At 41.2% G+C, this 17,982-nt stretch overlaps 1 protein-coding gene across 1 annotated transcript in view; it reads left to right on the forward strand.

The window, feature by feature from the left end:
- LOC309661854 (endotoxic shock protective protein U9-ORF-like) overlaps window positions 1-17,982 on the forward strand; it is a 41,998-nt gene that overhangs the window by 5,209 nt on the left and 18,807 nt on the right. The gene's annotated exons all lie outside the window — the stretch shown is intronic.

Here is a 17,982-nt window from a genome sequence, read left to right on the forward strand (position 1 = left end):
AGAGACCCCAGAAATAAACCCACACACCTATGGTCAATTAATCTTTGACAAAGGAGGCAAGGATATAAAATGAAAAAATGACAGTTTCTTTAGCGAGTGGTGCTGGCTAAAGTGGTTCTTTAGCAAGTCTACAAATAACAAATGCTGGAGAGGGTGTGGAGGAAAGGGAACCCTCCTACACTGTTGGTGGGAATGTAAGTTGGTGCAGCCACTATGGAAAACAGTATGGAGGTTCCTCAGAAAACTAAAAATAGAATTACCGTATGATCCAGCAATCCCACTCCCTGGGCATATATCCAGACAAAACTATAATTCAAAAAGATACATGCACCCCTATGTTCATAGCAGCATTATTCACAATAGCCAAGACATGGAAACAACCTAAATGTCCATTGACAGATGAATGGATAAAGAAGATGTGGTACATATATACAATGGAATACTACTCAGCCATAAAGAAGAGGGAAATAATGCCATTTGCAGCAACATGGATGCAACTAGAGATTATCATACTAAGTGAAGTAAGTCAGAAAGAGAAAGACAAATACCATATGATATCACTTATGTGTGGAATCTAAAATATGGCACAAATGAACCTATCTTTGAAACAGAAACAGAATCACAGATATAGAGAACAGACTTGTGGTTGCCAAGGGGGTGGGAGATAAGGGGAGGGATGGACTGCGAGTTTGGGGTTAGTAGATGCAAACTATTACATATAGAATTGATAAACAACAAGGTCCTATTGTATAGCACAGGGAACTATATTCAGTATCCTGGGATAAACCGTAATGGAAAAGAATATAAAAAAGAATGTATATATGTGTATAGCTGAGCTACTTTACTGTACAGCAGAAATAAACACAACATTATAAATCAACTATACTTCAATAAAAAAAAAATCACCTGTGTATTTGGGGGTAGGGATGAGGTTAGAGTGTTTCTGCGTATTTTTAAATACATAGGTGCCCTATCCCACCTCAGAATTTTCACAAGGTAGGACCCAGGTATAAGTATTTTAAAATTCTGAAGTCTATCCCAGTTAAGAACCACTGATAATTCAACCCCTTCATTGTTTTCATTGTATACCTTTTATTTATTGTTTTTACAATGTCTTATTGGTAAAGGAAAGTTGTGAAAAATTGTTTGTGTAATCCCATGACCCAAAAATATGGATTCTTTTCATTATTTACTTTTTCTTGTTAAAACTAAAATGTTTATATAATTTAATGTCCTGCTTTTTTATAAATTGACATCTGTGTTGCTACATACTCTTAATGATTATTCCTTTAATGGCTGCATAATTTCAAATAGATGTAATATAATCTATTCAGCCATGCTCCAATTGTTAAACATGTGTATTGTTTCCAGTTTTTAATTATTATAAATAACACTATGGTTAATAACTTTATGCATATAGCTTGTTTCATAAAAAGCTCTTGAATTATACATTTTCTTAGGCTAGACTCCCAGGAATGAGATTACTTTGTCAAATGTTGGATTAGTCTATAAAAAGATTAACTGTAAGGCTCATGTGATTATGGCGGCTGAGAAGTCCCAAGATCTGCAGTCAGCAAGCTGAAGACCCCAGAGGGTTGATGGTGTGGTTCCAGTCTGAGTCTGAAGGCAGGAGAAGACCGATATTCCAGCTTAAAGACTGTCAAGCAGAGAGAAAGAATTTTTTCTTACTCAGCCTTTTTTTTTTTTTTTTATACAGCAGGTTCTTATTAGTCATCAATTTTATACACATCAGTGTATACATGTCAATCCCAATCTCCCAATTGAGCACACCACCATCCCCACCCCCCCGCAGCTTTCCCCCATTGGTGTCCATATGTTTGTTCTCTACATCTGTGTCTCAACTTCTGCCCTGCAAACCGGTTCATCTGTACCATTTTTCTAGGTTCCACATACATGTGTTAATATACGACATTTGTTTTTCTCTTTCTGACTTACTTCACTCTGTATGACAGTCTCTAGATCCATCCACGTCTCAACAAATGGCCCAATTTCGTTCCTTTTTATGGCTGAGTAATATTCCATTGTATATATGTACCACATCTTCTTCATCCATCCGTCTGTTGATGGGCATTTAGGTTGCTTCCATGACCTGGCTATTGTAAATAGTGCTGCAGTGGACATTGGGGTGCATGTGTCTTTTTGAATTATGGTTCTCTGGGTATATGCCCAGTAGTGGGATTGCTGGATCATATGGTAATTCTATTTTTAGTTTTTTAAGAAACCGCCATACTCTTCTCCATAGTGGCTGTATCAATTTACATTCCCACCAACAGTGCAAAAGAGTTCCCTTTTCTCCACCCACTCTCCAGCATTTGTTGTTTGTAGATTTTCTGATGATGCCCATTCTAACTGGTGTGAGGTGATACCTCATTGTAGTTTTGATTTGCATTTCTCTAATAATTAGTGATGTTGAGCAGCTTTTCATGTGCTTCTTGGCCATCTGTATGTCTTCTTTGGAGAAATTTCTATTTAGGTCTTCTGCCCATTTTTGGATTGGGTTGTTTGTTTCTTTAATATTGAGCTGCATGAGATGTTTGTATATTTTGGAGATTAATCCTTTGTCCATTGATTCGTTTGCAAATATTTTCTCCCATTCCAAGGATTGTCTTTTTGTCTTGTTTATTGTTTCCTTTGCTGTGCAAAAGCTTTTAAGGTTCATTAGGTCCCATTTGTTTATATTTGTTTTTATTTCCATTACTCTAGGAGGTGGATCAAAAAAGATCTTGCTCTGATTTATGTCCAAGAGTGTGCTTCCTATGTTTTCCTCTAAGAGTTTTATAGTGTCCAGTCTTACATTTAGGTCTCTAATCCATTTTGCGTTTATTTTTGTGTATGGTATTAGGGAGTGTTCTAATTTCATTCTTTTACATGTAGCTGTCCAGTTTTCCCAGCACCACTTATTGAAGAGACTGTCTTTTCTCCATTGTATATCCTTGCCTCCTTTGTCATAGATTAGTTGACCATAGGTGTGTGGGTTTATCTCTGGGCTTTCTATCTTGTTCCATTGATCTATGTTTTTCTGTTTTTGTACCAGTACCATATTGTCTTGAGGACTGTAGCCTTGTAGTATAGTATGAAGTCAGGGAGTCTGATTCCTCCAGCTCCGTTTTTTTCCCTCAAGACTGCTTTTGCTATTCGGGGTCTTATGTGTCTCCAACAAATTTTAAGAATTTTTGTTCTAGTTCTGTAAAAAATGACATTGGTAATTTGATAGGGATTCAACTGAATCTGCAGATTGCTTTGGGTAATACAGCCATTTTCACAATATTGATTCTTCCAATCCAAGAACATGGTATATCTCTCCATCTGTTGGTATCATCTTTAACTTCTTTCATCTTATAGTCTTATACTTTTCTGCATACAGGTCTTTTCTCTCCCCAGGTAGGTTTATTCCTAGGTATTTTATTCTTTTTGTTGCAATGGTAAATGGGAGTGTTTCCTTAATTTCTCTTTCAGATTTTTCATCATTAGTATATAGGAATGCAAGAGATTTCTGTGCATTAATTTTGTATCCTGCAATTTTACCACATTCGTTGATTAGCTCTAGTAGCTTTCTGGTGGCATCTTTAGAATTCTCTATGTATAGTACCATGTCATCTGCAAACAGTGACAGTTTTACTTCTTCTTTTCCAATTTGTATTCCTTTTATTTCTTTTTCTTCTCTGATTGCCATGGCTAGGACTTCCAAAACTATGTTGAATAATAGTGGTGAGAGTGGACATCCTTGTCTTGTTCCTGATCTTAGAGGAAATGCTTTCAGTTTTTCACCATTGAGAATGATGTTTGCTGTGGGTTTGTCGTATATGGCCTTTATTATGTTGAGGTAGGTTCCCTCTATGCCCACTTTCTGGAGAGTTTTTATCATAAATGGGTGTTGAATTTTGTCAAAAGCTTTTTCTGCATCTATTGAGATGATCATATGGTTTTTCTTCTTCAATTTGTTAATATGGTGTATCACACTGATTGATTTGCAGATATTGAAGAATCCTTGCATCCCTGGGATAAATCCCACTTGATCATGGTGTATGATCTTTTTAATGTGTTGTTGGATTCTGTTTGCTAGTATTTTGTTAAGGATTTTTGCATCTATATTCATCAGTGATATTGGTCTATAATTTTCTTTTTTTGTAGTATCTTTATCTGGTTTTGGTATCAGGGTGATGGTGACCTCATAGAATGAGTTTGGGAGTGTTCCTTCCTCTGCAATTTTTTGGAAGAGTTTGAGAAGGATGGGTGTTAGCTCTTCTCTAAATGTTTGAAAGAATTCACCTGTGAAGCCATCTGGTCCTGGACTTTTGTTTGTTGGAAGATTTTTAATCACAGTTTCAATTTCATTACTTGTGATTGTTCTGTTCATATTTTCTATTTCTTTCTGGTTCAGTCTTGGAAGTTTATACCTTTCTAAGAATTTGTCCATTTCTTCCAGGTTGTCCATTTTATTGGCAGAGTTGCTTGTAGTAGTTTCTCAGGATGCTTTGTATTTCTGCTGTGTCTACTGTAACTTCTAATTTTCTTGATTTGAGTCCTCTCCCTCTTTTTCTTGATGAGTCTGGCTCATGGTTTATCAATTTTGTTTATCTTCTCAAAGAACCAGCTTTTAGTTTTATTGATCTTTGCTATTGTTTTCTTTGTTTTTATTTCATTTATTTCTGCTCTGATCTTTATGATTTCTTTCCTTCTGCTAACTTCGGGTATTGCTTGTTCTTCTTTCTCTAGTTCCTTTAGGTGTAAGGTTAGATGGTTTATTTGAGATTTTTCTTCTTTCTTGAGGTAGGCTTGTATAGCTATAAACTTCCCTCTTAGAACTGCTTTTGCTGCATCCCATAGGCTTTGGATCATCGTGTTTTCATTGTCATTTGTCTCTAGGTATTTTTTGATTTCCTCTTTGATTTCTTCAGTGATCTCTTGGTTATTTAGTAATGTATTGTTTAGCCTCCATGTGTTTGTGTTTTTTACATTTTTTTTTCCCTGTAATTCATTTGTAATCTCATAGCGTTGTGGTCAGAAAAGATGCTTGATATGATTTCAATTTTCTTAAATTTACTGAGGCTTGATTTGTGACCCAAGATGTGATCTATCCTGGAGAATGTTCCATGCGCACTTGAGAAGAAAGTGTAATCTGCTGTTTTTGGATGGAATGTCCTATAAATATCAATTAAATCTACCTGATCTATTGTGTCATTTAAAGTTTCTGTTTTCTTATTTATTTTCATTTTGGATGATCTGTCCATTGGTGTAAGTGAGGTGTTAAAGTCCCCCACTATTATTGTGTTACTGTCAATTTCCTCTTTTAGAGCTGTTAGCAGTTGCCTTATGTATTGAGGTGCTCCTGTGTTGGGTGCATATATATTTATAATTGTTATATCTTCTTCTTGGATTGATCCCTGGATCATTATGTAGTGTCCTTCCTTGTCTCTTGTAACATTCTTTATTTTAAAGTCTATTTTATCTGATATGAGTGTAGCTACTCCAGCTTTCTTTTGATTTCCATTTGCATGGAATATCTTTTTCCATCCGCTCACTGTCAGTCTGTATGTGTCCCTAGGTCTGAAGTGGGTCTCTTGTAGACAGCATATATATGGGTCTTGTTTTTGTATCCATTCAGCAAGCCTTTGTCTTTTGGTTGGAGCATTTAATCCATTCACATTTAAGGTAATTATCAATATGTATGTTCCTATGACCATTTTCTTAATTGTTTTGGGGTTGTTTTTGTAGGTCCTTCTCTTATGTTTCCCACTTAGAGAAGTTCCTTTTGCATTTGTTGTAGAGCTGGTTTGGTGGTGCTGAATTCTCTTTACAGACAAGCTTTTGCTTGTCTGTAAAGCTTTTGATTTCTCCATCGAATCTGAATGAGATCCTTGCCGGGTAGACTAATCTTGGTTGTAGGTTCTTCCCTTTCATCACTTTAAGTATATCATGCCACTCCCTTCTGGCTTGTAGAGTTTCTGCTGAGAAATCAGCTGTTAACCTTATGGGAGTTCCCTTGTATGTTATTTGTCATTTTTCCCTTGCTGCTTTCAATAATTTTTCTTTGTGTTTAATTTTTGCAAATTTGATTACTATGTGTCTCGGTGTGTTTCTCCTTGGGTTTATCCTGTATGGGACTCTCTGCACTTCCTGGACTTGGGTGGCGATTTCCTTTCCCATGTTAGGGAATTTTTCGACTATAATCTCTTCAAGTATTTTCTTGGGTCCTTTCTCAGTCTCTTCTCCTTCTGGGACCCCTATAATGCGAATGTTGTTGCTTTTAATGTTGTCCCAGAGGTCTCTTAGGCTGTCTTCATTTCTTTTCATTCTTTTTTCTTTATTCTGTTATGCAGCAGTGCATTCCACCATTCTGTCTTCCAGGTCACTTATCCGTTCTTCTGCCTCAGTTATTCTGCTATTGATTCCTTCTAGTGTAGTTTTCATTTCTTGTATTGTATTGTTCATCTCTGTTTGTTCTTTAATTCTTCTAGGTCTTTGTTAAACATTTCTTGAATCTTCTTGATCTTTGCCTCCATTCTTTTTCTGAGGTCCTGGATCATCTTCACTATCATTATTCTGTATTCTTTTTCTGAAAGGTTGCCTATCTCCACTTCATTTAGTTGTTTTTCTGGGGTTTTATCTTGTTCCTTCATCTGGTACATAGCCCTCTGCATTTTCATCTTGTCTATCTTTCTGTGAATGTGGTTTTTTTCCACAGGCTGCAGGATTGTAGCTCCTCTTGCTTCTGCTGTCTGCCCTCTGGTGGATGCAGCTATCTAAGAGGCTTGTGCAAGTTTCCCAATGGGAGGGACTGGTGGTGGGTAGAGCTGACTGTTGCTCTGGTGGGCACAGCTCAGTAAAACTTTAATCTGCTTGACTGCTGATGGGTGGGGCTGGGTTCCCTCCCTGTTTGTTGTTTGGCCTGAGGCAACCCAACACTGGAGCCTACCTGGGGTCTTTGTTGGGGCTAATGGCGGACTCTGGGAGGGCTCACGCCAAGGAGTACTTCCCAGAACTTCTGCTGCCAGTGTCCTTGTCCTCATGGTAAGACACAGCCACCCCCGCCTCTGCAGGAGACCCTCCAACAGTAGCAGGTAGGTCTGATTCAGTCTCCCCTGGGGTCACTTCTCCTTCCCTGGGTCCCGATACACACACTACTTTGTGTGTGCCCTCCAAGAGTGGAGTCTCTGTTTCCCCCAGTCCTCTCAAAGTCCTGCAATCAATTCCCACTAGCCTTCAAAGACTGATTCTCTAGGAATTCCTCCTCCTGTTGCCGGACGCCCAGGTTGGGAAGCCTGACGTGGGGCTCAGAACCTTCACTCCAGTGGGTGGACTTCTGTGGTATAAGTGTTCTCCAGTCTGTGAGTCACCCACCCAGCAGTTATGGGATTTGATTTTACTGTGATTGCGCCCCTCCTACCGTCTCATTGTGACTTCTCCTTTGCCTTTGGATGTGGGGTATCTTTTTTGGTGAGTTCCAGTGTCCTCCTGTCGATGATTGTCCAGCAGCTAGTTGTGGTTCTGGTGTTCTCGCAGAGGGAGTGAGAGCACGTCCTTCTACTCCCCTATCTTCATTCTTGTATGATATTTTTGTTTCTGAGTAAAAAATAATAGGTTGCTGTCTAATACGGTTGCCATGAGCCACATGTGGCTGCTGAGTACTTGAAACACGATGAATCCAAGTGTAGAGAGGCTTGCTTTTGTTGGCTCCTGGGACATGCTGAGCTTTCCCCTGCTTGAGTCTCGCACTGCTGAACGTCCTTTGCTCTGACAGTGATTGGCTCTGGTTCAGCTCACCTCCTGAGAGGCTGCTCCTGTCCCCAGGCAACAGAGGGACTCTTGACTGTATCAACCTGTTCTCTGGGGCTTGCTGATGATGGGCAAGGGGCCCAGGAAGGAGGGTCCAGATGGAGCGGCCCCACTGGAAGGCCCAGGCGGGTCTGACAGGGTTCATGGCCTGTGCAGTGGGGTGATTGTGAGGTCGTGAGAAATGGCTGGACCGCCCTGGGACCGTGCAGGGTCGCAAGGCACTGGGAGGCCGGGCGACGGCTGCACGGGATCTCAGGGAGAGGGCGAGCTCGGAAGGGCGCCTCCGGGCCAGGGTTTATAAGCTAACGGCAAGGTCTGCCGCTTCACGGCAGCCCCTGTGCCCAGGGCGGTCCCCCACCCGATGGCGGCCCGGGCCAGCACTTTACAGGCGCCCTCCGGAACCACCTAGCCCACGAGGAGGGTCATTCTCGTCCCAAGGAGTCACCTGGACTCGGGCGAGGGGCCTGGCCCAAGGTCACAGAGCCAGCCAGTGGAGGAGGCGGATTCAAACCCGGAGCTGGGCCAAGGTTACCGGGCCTCTCTTGGAGGGCCAGAGCTGAGGCTGCCCGCCCGGCGCATCCCAGGGACCAGACCAGCCTGCGGACCCGGTGGCGGGAGCGCGGGGCGCCGGGGCATCTGGGAGCCTGTCAAAGAGCCCAGGCTTTTATTCTATTCAGGACTTAAATGAATTGCATGAGGCCCACCCACATTGGGGAGGGCAATATGCTTTACTCGGTCTACTGATTCAGATGATAATCTCATCCAGAAACACCCTCACAGATATACCCAGAAATAATATTTAACCAAATATCTTGGCACCCCATGGCCAAGTTGACACATAACATTAATCGTCACAGGTGTGAACATTTTAATGACAGATTGCTTTCCAGGACGGAGCATAGTTGTTTCACCAAAAACTCATGAGCTTGGAGTACAGTCATTTCTAATTTTTGCTAAAGGTGAACAATGGTGCTTCCTTGCTATTTTAATATGCGTTTCTTTGATTAGCATCTGCCCTACCTCATTTGTAAAGTAAGGAAATTGAGGTCCAGCTGGGTATGTAATCTAGGTAATGACACAACCAAGACCAGAACCCTCGATCCCTGGCTCCATCCACTGTCCTTTCCAGTTTTTTTCAGGACAAACTAGGTTTGTTTGGTTTGACTATAAACAATCCCTGTTTCTCCTGCCCTCTTTTCTTGTTTGGCAAACACACCCTGAGGTGAGCCCGGCCCCCAGTGATATCCTGCCTCCTGGTGGCCACAGCTTTGTGTGTTTCCCCTCTCCATGAGTTGCAGGCAGGACCTGTGACTTGCTTTTGAGCAGTAGAATACGGCAAAGGTGATGGGGTGTTACTCCTGTGATTATATTACATTATATAAAATCCCATGTTAGTAGAATGGAACAGGAGATTCTCTTTGCTGGCTTGCAGAAACAAGCAGCCATGTTGAGGGAACCCACACGGCACGGAACTTTGGGTGTCCTGTAGGATCTGCAGACAGCTTCCAACTGGTGGCTATGAAAAGCCAGGGCCTTCACTCATACAAGGAAATAAATTTTGCAAACAACCTGACTTAGCTTGGAAGCAGCTTCTTCCAGATGTAGTTGAGCCTCCCAGTGAGAAGGCCTCCTGGCCAACACCTTGACTGCAAGCTTGTGAGACCCTGAGCTGAAGATCCAGTAAAGCTGTGCCCAGACTCTTGACCCACAGAAACTGTGAGATAATAAATGTGTGTTGTTTTAATCCACTCCGTGTGTGGTTATTTGTTTCACAGCATAGAAAACCAACACACTGGGCTTCCTGGAAAACTTTTCATTTTCTTATTCCATTACTCCAGAAAAGTCTGGATTTCCGTCAGTGAGTACAGTCTGGAGAAAAGTTCAGATATTTTAGTGAACACATATGACCCATGTGTTTACCTCGCCTGATTCATTACCTGAGAGACCAAGTATACTAATGAGTTCACATTTATATCTGTCTGACACATCTTGTGAAAACAGTTAAAACTCAGCAAATGAAGTATGTGTTGTCCCCCCCCCCCCCGCCCCTTCTTTGTGATTAAAGGTAAACAAGGGCTCTGAGGCTTCAAAATAACTCAGAGAGGATGAGTTAGAGCCCTGGGGGGTTACTATGTATAGGAATATATTGTGGAAAGGAGCCCCTGAAGACCATCTCTCCAACCAAAGGCAAGGGTGGGGCTTATAAAGGCCAAAGCCACAAAGCTTCCCAAGGTAACATGATGGGTCAGTTTCAACAAGTCCTTGGCTTGTCAGTTCAGGATTGGTTGGTTGTAGTGGGGCTTGGCGTGTCAATGGCTGAACTCCGAGTTCCTTCCTTGAGTCTAGATAGCATAGTCACAGGCTCACATCAGGCCCTTCTCACTCTAATCAGTTTTCTGGGAAGCAGTTGCTCTGGCTCCTTCTTCAGGGGCCCTCACTGTTTGCTGTTTACACCCTTCAGGCTCTGTGTTCTGTGGGCAAGTCCTATTTGCACACTCAAGGCTCAGAGAAAATTTCCTTTATCAATTAGCATAGTGAATTAATAGGGGGGGTTCGTTTCAAGGGAGTTTTAATTTAAAAGGAGTTTTTAAATTGCTCTAGGAAGAAATAGCAAAATCATGACTCTAATCCAGTGATTTAGCCTGAACTGCTCATTAAAATCATCTGGGGAGCTTTTAAAACATAGGATGCCTGTGACCCCACTCCAGAACAATTAAATCAAAATCTCTGAGTAAGTGGCCGCGCTATCAGAATGGTTTAAAGGCTCCCCAGGTGATTCTAATGTGCAGCCAGACTCCAATACTGCGTATCTAATTGGTTTACCCTGCAATAGGGAAGGGTGATTGGTAAGACATTAACTGCTACTTGTACCGGTGTAACTGTAAATATGAGAGGCCAATTCAGAAACCTAACATTTTCAGATTTAGATGAGGAAACTGCCAAATAACCCCAAATAGTATTACCAGACCCAAGAAAGCCTTGTGTCAGATTGAACATATATACTTCTCCACTTGGATATTTAATGGGCATCTCAAAACTTAACATTTCCAAAATAATATATTCCCCCCAAAATCAACTCCTCTTATGATCTTTCCTAGCTGATTAAATGTCAGTTTCATTCCACCAGTTTCTTATGCACAACACAAACAAAAACACACACCTCTGTTTTTCTTGTTTCCTACAACCGATCCTTCAGCAAATCTTGTTGACTCTACCTTCAAAACACATCCAGAATTGAACCCCTTCTTACTCCTCCACTGCTACCTCCCTAGTCTAAACCATATTATTTATCACCAGTCTCCCCACTTCCTCCCTTACTTATACTGCAGTGATTCTCAAAGTTTTTGATCACAGGATCCTTTTATGCTGTTAAAAATGATTGAAGATCCCAAAGAGCTTTTGCTTATGTATGTTTACTGTATTAGAAATTGAAACTGAGAAATATTTTACTTATCAATCATTTTAAAATAACAACTATACTTATATGTTAACACAAATAACATATTCTTAAACTTTTTATTTTGCAATAATTAGAGACTCAGAAGAAGTTGAAAAATAATGCCAAGAGATCCCAGGTTTCCATCACCCACCTTCCCTCAGTGGTGACATCTTACTTAACCACAGTACATTCTCAAAACCAAATTGATAATAAATAACATATTTTAAAGAAGATTAATTATATATCCCTACAACAAACAAAATTCCATGAAAAGCATGGCTTTTTTACATATTTCCAAATCTCTTTAATATCTGGCTTGATAGAAGACAGCTGGGTTCTCATAACTGCTTCTGCAGTCAATCTGCCATGAAATGTTTTGTTGGCTGAAGTATATGAAAAACTCTAGCCTCATACGGATATATATTGATAGTTGAAGAAGGATGGACTGTTTTAATAGCCTTTTCAGATAACTGTGGATATTCTTCTTTGATACTATACCAAAAGTTGACAAATGGTAGTTCTTAAAGGTTAGTATAAATGGGGACTTTGAAACCATATCAATAAACTTTTCATGCTGTCAATACTATACAGGCAAAGACCACCAGGAACATACCTATAATTGAACAAAGTTAGGTTTGCTGAATGTTCCAGGCCAGCTAATGGCTGCCGCAGCTGATAACACACGAAGCAGAAGAACCACCCAGCTGAGCTCAGTTAACCCACAGAATTGTGAAACATAATAAATAGTTATTGTTGTTTAAAGCCACTAACTTTTGGGATAATTGGTTATCCAGCAATAGATAACCTAAGACATTTGACAATCCCAGGAATTAAAGTTTCACCATTTTAGTCCATGAAGGATAGCGTCAGGAAGGGCTCATACTTCCCAGAAACATTATTTTCTAAGAATATACTAATAGTCTTTTCCTATTGCGGGATTTTTGACATATCTTCAAGTTATAAATATTTAGGAGGTTTGTTTCCTAAGCAATTACTACTGCTGCTGGACAGAGAACTCACATGCGGTTATAATTAGGGTTCCATAAATCTCTTAACAATAGTTGCTTCAAATTTGAATGTTTATTTCTGTAGAACTCAAAACCTCCTTTTCCCAGTGTTTTAATGATTAAAACAAAGTCATAAATTTCTTAATCTTTGGGTTAATATCTTGAAATATTTCCCAGGCACAGACTTCAGACACTAAGCATAACCTCAAAAACCACTTCTCAGGCAGGTGTGCGCTGGACTGCTACAGGCAGGGGTCACTGCTCCCAGAGGCAGCTTAGTTCTGTTTTCAGAGAGATGTACGTGTTAGAAAGTTTTCCCTTGTATCAAACATCAGCCTGGGGCTTCCCTGGTGGTGCAGTAGTTAAGAATCCGCCTGCCAATGCAGGGGACATGGGTTCGAGCCCTGGCCCGGGAAGATCCCACATACTGTGGAGCAAATAAGCCCGTGCGCCACAACTACTGAGCCTGCGCTCTAGAGGCCACAAACCACAACTACTGAGCCAACGTGCCACAACTACTGAAGCCCACGAGCCTAGAGCCCGTGCTCCGCAACAAGAGAAGCCACCGCAATGAGAAGCCCCGCACTGCAATGAAGAGTAGCCGCCGTTCGCCCGCACTAGAGGAAGCCCACGCACAGCAACAAAGACCCAACACAGCCAAAAATAAATAAATTAAAAAAAAAAAAAAAAAACATCAGCCTGGCATGAGGGTCTGGAGTCAGAAGATATGGATTTTGATTCCCAGCTATGGGATCTGGGAGGTCATCTGAGCTCTCTGCCGTCCTGGTCTTTAGGAGGCGGGGGCCATAAACACCCACACAGGTGTGTTGAGCTTCTGGGGGCTAATAAACGCAAAATCAGAAACACAGAATTGTCTTGACAGAACCCTCTTCTTGGTCTGAAACTAAAGGACACAGGGCTGAATCTCTATTACTGACCAATTATAAATCATTATATTTTTTTCCCAGCTGAAGATAATTTTAGGTGTTCATTTTTTTGTAAACATTAGATTCATTATTATATTTTAATTTTAACTATTTCAAATGTACTCACTGGGATTTTTTTTTCTTTTTTACTAAAGTTGTTTTTATGGTATCTTACGTTTATGGCAAAGGATACTGATTTTTTCAATTACAGCATTGAGGTAATGTTTTCTTTTAAAATAAGAGTCCAGGGACTTCCCTGGCGGTCCAGTGGTTAAGACTCTGCGCTTCCAATGAAGGGGGCGTGGGTTCCATCCCTGGCCAGAGAACTAAGATCCCACATGCCGTGGGTGTGGTCAAAACATTAAAAAAAATAATAATAAAAATAAAAAAGAGATCCAGAGTTTGAGACACATCAGACTTGCAGATAAAGTCCAGACTCTCTGATCCAGCCTGTGCCCATCTCTACAGTCTCAAATCTGAGCTGCTTCCAAACACTTTCTAGCCACTTGGGTTTTCCTATGGTTCCCCAGGTATACCCTACTTTTCACATACTGGTTCCCTGATCCTGAATTGCATGTGTCCCACCCAACTCTCCCCACCTGCTGGCCTAGCCTCATTCTTTAAAACCCAGCTCAAGGGCTTCCCTGGTGGCGCAGTGGTTGAGAATCCCCCTGCTAATGCAGGGGACATGGGTTCGAGCCCTGGTCTGGGAAGATCCCACATGCCGCGGAGCAACTGGGCCCGTGAGCCACAACTACTGAGCCTGCGTGTCTGGAGCCTGGGCTCCGCAACAAGAGAGGCCGCAATAATGAGAGGCCCGCGCACCGCGATGAAGAGTGGCCCCCACTTGCAGCAACTAGAGAAAAGCCCTCGCACAGAAACGAAGACCCAACGCAGCCAAAAATAAATAAATAAATAAATTTAAAAAAAAACAAAAAAACCCCAGCTCAAATGGCTTCTCCTGTGTGAGGCCTTCCGGGAACCCATCTTCTCCTCAATCCAGCTTTCCTTGGGTTCCTTCCACTAAATCCCAACTCGCACACTCACAGCGATCCGCTTACGTGCCAGCTCCACCAGCTCCCTAGTAACAGAGGGCAGGTTTCATACCCTATTCACATTGTGTCTCCAGCAACTGGCCAGACACTCCACAAATATCATCTGAGTTAATGAATATTAATAAGGGTCAAAAATTTCCTTGTTTCTAGGTTGGAATCCACCACTAGGATACAAATTCCCACAAGTGCTTCTAGGAAGATTAACAAAACTGCATCACACAGAACCCAACCTAGTCATGGCAACAAAAAAAATCCTTTTCTTTTTTTTTAACAGAAAGATTAAAAACAAGCTACACAGATTTTTATGTAAATGATAATATGCTGGTGTTTCGAGCACATGGGGAAACGTACCCTCATACGTTGTCGGTAGAGGTGTAAATTGGTGCAAAAAATGCTCATTCTCTTTGACCCAGTATTTCCACTTCTGGGTGACTATTTTCAGAAACACTCTCAAGAGTACCAAAATCACATGTACACAGATGTTCTTGGCAGCATTGCTTGTAATAGCAAAACAAAATTAGAAGCTACCCCAAAGTCCATTAATGAAGGATGGGGTAAAAAAAAAAAAAAAATTTATGAAACACTATGCAGTCATTAAAGAGAATTATCGACCATTAGCTGTGGTTACTCCTGGGGTGTGCATTTATGTGGGACTTTCACTTTCTGTTCATACAGTGCACCATCAAAGTTTTCAGTGAAATTCTGGAAAAAAATCTAATTGGCAAGGCTGTTATTATTCAGTATCCTTTAAGGTTTTTCTTATGATCATGAGATACTTTTTAAAAAATATTTAATTTATTTATTCGGCTGTGCCGGGTCTTAGTTGCAGTGCACTGGATCTTAGTTGGGGCATGCAGGATCTAGTTCCCTGGCCAGGGATCGAACCCGGGCCCCCTGCATTGGGAGTGCAAAGCCTTAACCACTGGACCACCAGGGAAGTCGCATGATCATGAGATACTTTTGTAATTAAAAAAATACAAATAAACCAACCTACAGTTTGATGTTCCTTTAAAAAAGGGCCCCTACACCTCAATAAATGATATTTTTAAAGCCACTAGATGTCACTCTGAGCAAATGCTCTGTGTCATAGCGTGGCTGTTAGAAAATGCTGATCCCTCATCATCAACTAGCTAGAAGTAGGGACGTTATCTGGTCTCAGGGAAACGCTGACTTCCGGGGAAGAGTCCCCGCAGAGCTCCAGCAGGTGCTGCGCAGTGTGCCAAGGGGTGCAAGTGAGGAAAGGTGAGACGCAGACGCAGGACACCTGAGGGAGGCAGGGCTGGACCTGAACCCTGAGCCAGGAAAGGGATCATCCCAGCAGAAGCGGGCCCACCATGGCCACAGTCAGGCAGGGTCGCCTTACTTCTGGGCCATGAATTTATGTGTATTAGCTGCCTAGCCTTGACAATTGATTTTGCTTCCAGAATTTCTACCTTCAGGCAAAACCTTTCCGGCACCTAGGAAGGAGTTGTGGGGAAAAAAAGAAAATCCAGCCCAAATCTGATCAAACTTCTGGATCTACCTAGCAAATGACAGGCGCTACAGAGCCCAGAGGAATTTGTTAAATGACAACAGGAGCTTACAGTCAGCAAAACCCAGACTGGGGGCTGTATACGACCAATAACCTGGTTTCTTCAACAAATAAATTATAAGGAGACAAATAGAAAGAGATGAAAGGGAAAACCTTAAATTAAACGAGGCTTAAGAGCCATGTCAACCAACTGCAACGTATAGAACTTATTTGGATCCCTAATCAAAGAAACTGTTGGAAAAAAAAAAAAAAATCAGATGTGTGAATACTGACTGGATATTTGATGATATTTCGGAATTACTGTTAAGTTTTTAGGTATGATAATGATATTAAGGTTTTTTTGTCTTTAAGCCCTTAGAGAAACACACTGAAATATTTACTGGGATTTGTTTCAAAATAAGGGGCAGTGTGAGGGGCTATAGACGAAATCACACTGGCCCTGAGTTGATCATTGTTGAAGCTGGGTGATTACATGAGTTAATTATACTGTTCTTTTTACTTTTTTGTATGAATTTTACTATAAGCATTGTTTAAAATTAGACATCAGCATTAAGATGGGAGGAATAAATGACATACTTGCCAAAGCAAACAATCAGAGAAACTTCCTCAGGGCACAACTAGAGCCAGATGAGAACCACAGCAGCCAGTGGATTTCCCAGCGGACAAGGGTTAAATAAACACAGTTCGTTTATCAGTTCTGTGGGATTTGGGAGGGGAAATTAAGCCTCAGTTTCCTTATCTGTAAATGGGCATCACATCAGTATTTTCCAGGGGAGTCACGAGACTTAAATGAAAGAAGCATATCAAAGAGTATTTTGAAACCCATGACAAACTACCCGAGTGCTAACAGTAGTTTATGTGGTAACACTAGTTCATTTATTCACACGTATGTTCCATAAACATTTATGAAGGGCCAGATGCTGTGTTACGCACTGTGAATACAAAGATGATGGGACCTTAGCCGGCTTTGTCTAATTCCGTGTTTCTCAACCCTGGGCACACATTAAAAACACCAATGCCTGGGCATTCGCCCAGACTAATTAAGTCAGAGTCTCTGGATGTGGGTCTTGGCATAGGGATTTTGTTTGTTTAGAGCTTCACAAGTGATTGATTCCACTGTGCGGCCACGGTTGAGAACCATTCGTCTAATCGATTTTGATCAATGAGTAGTTCTGAGCAATCTTTAAGAAGCCTGGGTCTTAAAAAAATGGTACAAATGAACTTATTTACAAAACAGAAATAGAGTCACAGATGTAGAAAAACTTACGGTTACCAGGGGGAAAAGGGGGTGGGGAGGGATGAATTGGGAGATTGGGATTGACATATACACACTACCATATATAAAATAGATAATAAGGACCTACTGTATAGCACAGGGAACTCTTTTCAGTACTCTGTAATGGCCTACATGGGAAAAGAATCTTCAGAAGAGTGGATATATGTATCTGTATAACTGATTCACTTTGCTGTACAGCAGAAACTAACACAACATTGTAAATCAGTTATACTCTAATAAAAATTTTTTTTTTAAAAAAGCCTGGGTCTTGGCTTATGTAATTTTCAAGCAACTTTTAATGACTAGAGCACCCTCTACGGTGTTTGCTCTCTGAAAGGACAAGGACTTGTCCAGCTGTGCACCGATTGTGGCCATCTGGCCACACCTGACTTCCCAGTGGTTGACGAAAGAGACAGGGAATTTTAGGTATTTCCCATGGAATTTTCCATGGTGTTTTTCTTCCCTATAGGGGATTTATCTTTTCTGATTATAAAAGGTTTGGGGTTTTGTAAAAGTCCCAGTTTCAGATATGAACAAAGGAGACTGGTCAGGGTTCCTGACCCACATTCCAAGTCAGACCTCCCAGAGTTTGCATCCCTGAGTCACGCTGAGCCCTGAAACCACGGGGTGTGAGGGAGGAGAGCAGTGAGCCTGGCCACACCAATCTACTCAGCACAGAATTCCCCACAAACACTTCCTGTTTGACCTTCCGGTTTGTTCCAGAAGGTTCTGAAAAGAGAGACATAGGATCCGTTGAAATGCATAAGAACGGAAAGAAAATCAGGTTGAGAGTAAAGTTTCTGGAGAAACAAAGTAAAATAATGCTGTGAAAGCAGCATCCCAGATTCTCCAAGTCTCTTTACTAGATGCATGAGTTGTGTAAAACCATGGAAATAAAGATTTACTTGTGGTGGGATCTTATTTTACTTCTTCCCTCTACATATCCAGGCA

Source organism: Balaenoptera physalus (assembly GCF_965194825.1).
Source record: "Balaenoptera physalus genome assembly, chromosome: 5".
NCBI lineage: Eukaryota > Metazoa > Chordata > Mammalia > Artiodactyla > Balaenopteridae > Balaenoptera > Balaenoptera physalus.